General features: G+C 40.9%; 1 protein-coding gene across 15 annotated transcripts in view; it reads right to left on the bottom strand.

Moving 5' to 3' along the window:
• The window catches only part of ptprfa (protein tyrosine phosphatase receptor type Fa), a 340154-nt gene that overhangs the window by 103100 nt on the left and 230961 nt on the right, over positions 1-6093 (bottom strand). The gene's annotated exons all lie outside the window — the stretch shown is intronic.

The following is a 6093-nucleotide window of genomic DNA, read 5'->3' as shown; positions in this document are numbered from 1 at the left end:
AAATCAGGACATGCTGTTCTTCAGATTGATTTTATCGCTCCACGTCCTGTCTGTATACGTCCTCCTGCTTGCCTGGCTTACACTTTACAAAGGCCTCTTTGTCTGCTGGAGTTTTTATGATTTCACTAAAGCTAAATGTGCCGTGAGTGTGGACACGGGTTTACTTATCTTTAATTCCCACTATAACATGTAGATGCTTACTGCAGACTGTGAGACTCACACACTTCATGCTGGTTTTAAACTTGTAGGACCATCCTGACTGACAGCGTGAAGCCGGATCTTGAGCCTGTGGCTGCTGGGGGTTCTCTGCAGCAGCTGTCAAAGCTACTGCAGCCACTAATTGTCTCCTCTGTATCGCTCTCACTGGGTCCACTCTGTGTGCTCACTTCCTTCTGCACACATCAGATTAAACAAATCCACAACCTGAACGACCTCTGCATGCAGTTTGGATTTATTAGCATTTACTCACATCTTTAGAAGCTAGCTGAGCATGTAAATATTAAACGTTGTTAAGAAGGGGATCCAGCGTCACTGCTTTCTCTTTGAGCACATGAAAGATCCCGTATGTGACAAAGTAATCTTCTCTCAGTGAAGATGCCTTTAGCTTCTCACAGTCATACATTTCAAATTCAGTTGCAACTCAATTTGATATTTTCAATTGAAACTTGGAGTCAGCACAAGAGCTGAACACTGAATTCAAACTTTATTCTTCAAACAGATATTGTTGGAAAGTTTACTTTCGTTTAGTTGGGTCACAAACATACAAACTGTTCTTATTTCTGCAATTTTAAAAATAATCATCAAAACTTTTAAAGTTCTCGTTCACATAAATGCTGTTTTGTCTCATGGAGTTTTTGATGGATAATCATGGAGTATAACAAGGTGAGCAAGTAGCAATCATTGAACAAAACATTTGATTTGTTGTGCATAGTGAATTTTTCAGCATGGAGGAAAAACAAGCAGCCAGATCGACTCCTTGAAACGTTGCCCTCTCACCTCAACATGAAATTTAAATTGAAGTGCTCCACGGTGGCTAATCAAGGCCGTGATATCCTGACTTATCTTTAAAGTTCTCTGCAGTATTACAGTGTCCCACTGTAATAAAATAGGTGAAGTGATGGAAAACAGCTACACGAAAGACCAACAACCTCTAAAGTACCTAAAGATAAACTAAGCAGAGTTTAAGCAGTGCAGAGCAGAACAGAAATGTTTTTCAGGACCAGCAGAGAACAGTGGACATGAAAGCAAAAGCTGGGACAGTTATGTTGCATTTCCTGCAGGAGAAAGGGGAAAATGATAATGGCTGTTAGTTAATCAGCACATTTTCATCCCAAGGCATCAGTCGCAGCTGTGAGATCCTGTTGGCACCAGAAATGTGCACCAGGTATCAGTCGTGCTCTTAAACTATCGGACGCATTAGAGGCAGAGCAGAGGGACAGACCACATGCAGGTGTCTGTGGTTACTGTCTAGCTTTGCCTTTGCTTTCACTGGATGATTTGTTCTGTGTTCCCTAAGCTTCGTACAAACCAAAGAGCTTTGGGCCTTCAACCAAAGCAAATCAACAGGACTGTGATTAAAAAACAAAACAAAATAAACACTTTTTTTTAAAAAAAATTAAGATTACTCAAAAACAAAATAGATTTCTGTTTAGGAGAGATCCCAAAATAAACTTCCATTAATAAATGAATACAGACTCTTAAATTCATGCAACATTTATACACAATCTCTAAATCCAAAGGTCTGTTTTGAGCAGTTCTGATGCACGGTGGGTTTTGTTGGAGTCCTATCACACTCTTACTATAACTGCGTCACATTGATGACACCATGGGTCGACACAACTGCAGTCTTTGTGTGTTAGACTGAACAATGGCTGGCTGCATTTATTTCTGATTTGTGTCCTATTAAAACCAACACAAGCAGGAGAATAAGCTCACAGAACAGGTCCTTTGTCTCGGGGCATCAGGGAAGCCGAGTATAACTTTGACGTGTCCCAGTGAGCAAAGTCCCAATCACAGCCTAATGAAATCTGTAAAAGAGATCCAATGCCTGTCTGACAAAACTCTGCTACGGCTCCTCTGTGCTCATATCAGGATAATTATAATATCTAAGAAGAAAAATTGTTATTCTCTTTAAATTTGAGTGTTTCCTTTATTGCAGATTATTAAAGGAAATTACAGTAAGCCAGGAAAGTTCAGCGTACGCTGCGACTATGTCAGGGAGCTAAACGAGAATGTTTTTTGTTACTCGGGCTGACACGGATAAGAGCTGGAAGGAGGATTCGTGGGAGAAAGCGTACACTGTGTGGAGAATGGACAGATGCTGGAGAAATGCAATGAGAGCTCAAAGTCAAATGGGGTGCAGAGAGATGGAAAGAGATGAAAAGAGTGTGAGATTCAAATTCAGTGGGTGTTCAGAAATAAAGAGTGATGAGAGACGCCAGGAGAGAGAGAAGGGCAGCAGATGGAGAGGGTTAGTGGTGTGAGGAAGGAAACTGTGCTTCTAACACTATTTAGATTTGTCTCTTTGAGGTTTCACCCATAAAGAAATGCCATCCAGGAAAACAAACAAACAAAAACACTGGTCATAAGGTCACTGTTGGCTTTTGGCAAGTACTAAAATATTCTGTTTAAATCAGGTAACTGAAAACTGTTGGGCAGGTTTGAAAGAAGAGGGGTTAGTTTTAGAATCATCGTCAGGTTTGAGTAAAACCGATTAAAAGGAGTTTTAGTTTTAGGAGGATTAACTGCAGAGTTTTTATGTCCTTTTAGAAACGCTCTAAATATTTCAGTGGCATAAATTTTATTTTCATACATACATACATATACACATATACATATATATATTAGGGGATATTCGTATCAATATTGAACCGTTCGATACAGTGCTTTCGGTTCGGTACGCATATGTATCGAACAATACAACATTTGTAATTTATTTTATCAACTTTCCTTCTGACGATGCTGTCTGTGTTGAGCGCTCAGTGAATCTGCGTTCGACTACTCCGCCTAGGCTGCACTGTCGAGCGCAGATCCACTGAGCGCTCCACACAGACAGCATAGTCAGAAGGAAGAGCGCAGGGCAAGCTAGCGAGACAGAAGTTAAGCTCTCCTTGCAAGACGGACCTCCCCCACCCTCATTCAGATCTGGCGTTTGGAATTATTTTGGTTTTCATGTGACGTATGACCCTGAAGGTAAGCGAGTCATGGACTAAAGTAAAACAGTATGTTGGATGTGCCATGCAATGCTCAATTACATGGGTGGGAACTAGTGTGTTAGCGCAGTTAGCTCGTTAACGTGTTGTCCGTCCAGCCCCATGCACGGAGCGATCGGTGGTAGCTCGTTAACGGAGATTTGCCGTGTTGTGGCGTTAAGGTCATTTCAACGAGATCAACCTGAAAGCACTAGTGGGAACACAACGAATATGACTGCACATTTACGCCGACATCATCCTAGTGCAAAGACAAAAACAACAAGCATGCTACTAACTTTAGCCGAGTCATTTAGACAGCTGTTAGCACATGATTCTCCTTATGCTGCTGAGAATATAGCCCAGAAGAAGCGGATAGTATAGCTTTTATTTTGGAAAGAGACATTTCTCTGTAATAAACTCTCTTTTCCAAAGATGAGTGATTCCTCAATCAGATACAGGGCTTGCAATATCGCTAGCCCGACGTCCCGGAGCTAGCGATTTTTTTCAGACGGGCTACCAAAATCTATCTCTTCCCTGCCCGTCGGGCTATTGTAGGAAGGAAAAATATATGTCAATGCTTTTGCATTCTTTCAGAAATGTAGCTGGGTAATTATGTCATTGGCATCGGTGAGCCACTGTCAATATGTGACATATTGCAATCGCGTTTGAATTTGCGCTTGTTTTTTTGCTTTCACTTTGCAATCGTGCGAACTGTGTATAGAGAGCGACAGCACTGATCTGTTAGTGATGATAATTTGTGCACCAATTCCTCTGACATCGTCTTATTAATCGTTAGCTTACTATGCAAACATGACAAGTGAAATCTCCCGCAGCTTAAACATGTGAGAGGTTGATCGCGCAGAGAATCGCTGAGCTTATGTGAGTGAGCGTGTAAAAGCATTTCAGTTCTGCTGAGCCAAATAAGACAGGTCAGGGTGAAGAAGTGACAGCCAAAGAAAAGCTTACCACAAAACGGAGAAGTTATGACAAATCAGACTATAAGGCAAAAAGAAAGTGCAGCTTTATGGTTTCATGGACAAAAGAATTTCTGTGGCTGCAATATGACGAGCTAAATAACCAGGGCTGCACATAAGTGGTCCGCAGGTGCGCATTCGCTGTCAAAATAAAAAAAACACGCACAAGGGTTAGGGTTAAATTTAAAAACTGTACTTTTGAGTTAAAATATATATTTATAATTTTAATAAATGACAAATTAAAAAGGCATGAACATTTTTTTTGTATCGAAAAAATATCGAACCGTGACACCAAAGTATCGAACCGAACCGAACCGTGAATTTTGTGTATCGTTGCACCCCTAATATATATGTATGTATTAGGGGTGCAACGACACTCGTATTGATATTGAACTGTTCGATACAGAGCTTTCGGTTCGGTACGCATATGTATCGAACAATAGCTCGTTAACAGAGATTTGCCGTGTTGTGGCGTTAACGTCATTTCAGATTAACGCTGACAGCACTAGTGGGAACACAACGAATATGACTGCACATTTACGCCGACAGCATCCTAGTGCAAAGACAAGTGGAAGCAGACAAAAACAACAAGCACGCATGCTACAAACTTTACCCGAGTCATTTAGACAGCCGTTAGCACATGATTCTCCTTATGGGACCTGATATGTTTAATATGCTGCTGAGAATATAGCCCAAAAGAAGCATATAGTAGAGCTTTTATTTTGGAAAGAGCCATTTCTGTGTAATAAACTCTCTTTTCCAAAGATGATCAGATAGATTTATTATTTTATTACTTTGTTGTTTCAGCAACATTAAATTTAAAAACTGTACTTTTGAGTTAAAATATATATTTATAATTTTAATAAATGACAAATTAAAAAGACATGAACATTTTTTTGTATCGAAAAAATATCGAACCGAACCGTGAATTTTGTGTATCGTTGCACCCCTAATATATACATATAAAAACTAAATCTAGTAGTGGTAAAGGCAGAGCTGGAGGTCATTCTTAGGCAGTACAAGACCTGAGCTGGCTCAGAACTGCAAGCGTTAACAGAGGAGAGGCCACCGTGCTGCTATACTTGCTGAGCCTCGGTGATATTGCACAGGACTTAAACCTTGATGCTTTGATTTCCTTGAGTGGTTCCAGAAAAGAGTCCATTACTCTTTGCTCTCATTGGTCATGATACGGCCAATTGTGCCTGCACAAAAAAGAAGAGAATCCTCTTGTAAGGATTTGTTGTAATGCCGTGTGTCTTAGAGATGTGAGCACTGGGCTGTGCTGCATTTGGACTCATCTTCAGCAGTGAAGGTAATAGCAAACGGATGCTGCTGAATAGCAGAGTATCCCTCCGGACTGAATCATAGTGTCTATTTAGCTTGTGCTTCAGTCCTGCCATGTGACTAACAACAGGGAAAGAGCATGCTATGTTGCCACTCAGGCAACTCTCCAGACACCTTGGCCTAGCAGTGCAGCACACCATGTCATCACGCCTGGCAGGGCATGACAGGCAGGAGCTTAGTGGCAGCTAAAGTCTCACAAAACAGACTCACAAAATGTAGTGAAATAAGGAAAAGCTTCTGTCTTGATGATTACGTCTATCATGGTGCAGTGAGAGTCATGACTAACCTTGACCCCCCTTGCTCAGAATGCGTGCTGAATACTCAGGTATGACATACTGTGTCACGCAGACACAACTACTGTGATATTTTAATTCCTAAAACTTTTCTGGGTCTGGTATCATCTCATCTGCAGACCATAAGCAAAAAGGCCCACTCCTCTGTACCTTAGCTTTATTTTCTGTGCATGTATGTACCTACTGCAGGTCTGTATACTGCTCTGTACAGACTGCTGACTGAGCTCGGCATTCTCCCAAAACCTGAAAATAATCATGCGTTTTATTCATGATATAAGAAATTGTACTGGA

This window comes from Simochromis diagramma, unplaced genomic scaffold (genome assembly GCF_900408965.1).
Source record: "Simochromis diagramma unplaced genomic scaffold, fSimDia1.1 OVJJ01000334.1, whole genome shotgun sequence".
Taxonomy (NCBI): domain Eukaryota; kingdom Metazoa; phylum Chordata; class Actinopteri; order Cichliformes; family Cichlidae; genus Simochromis; species Simochromis diagramma.
This window is presented reverse-complemented; position numbering and strand designations above follow the sequence as displayed.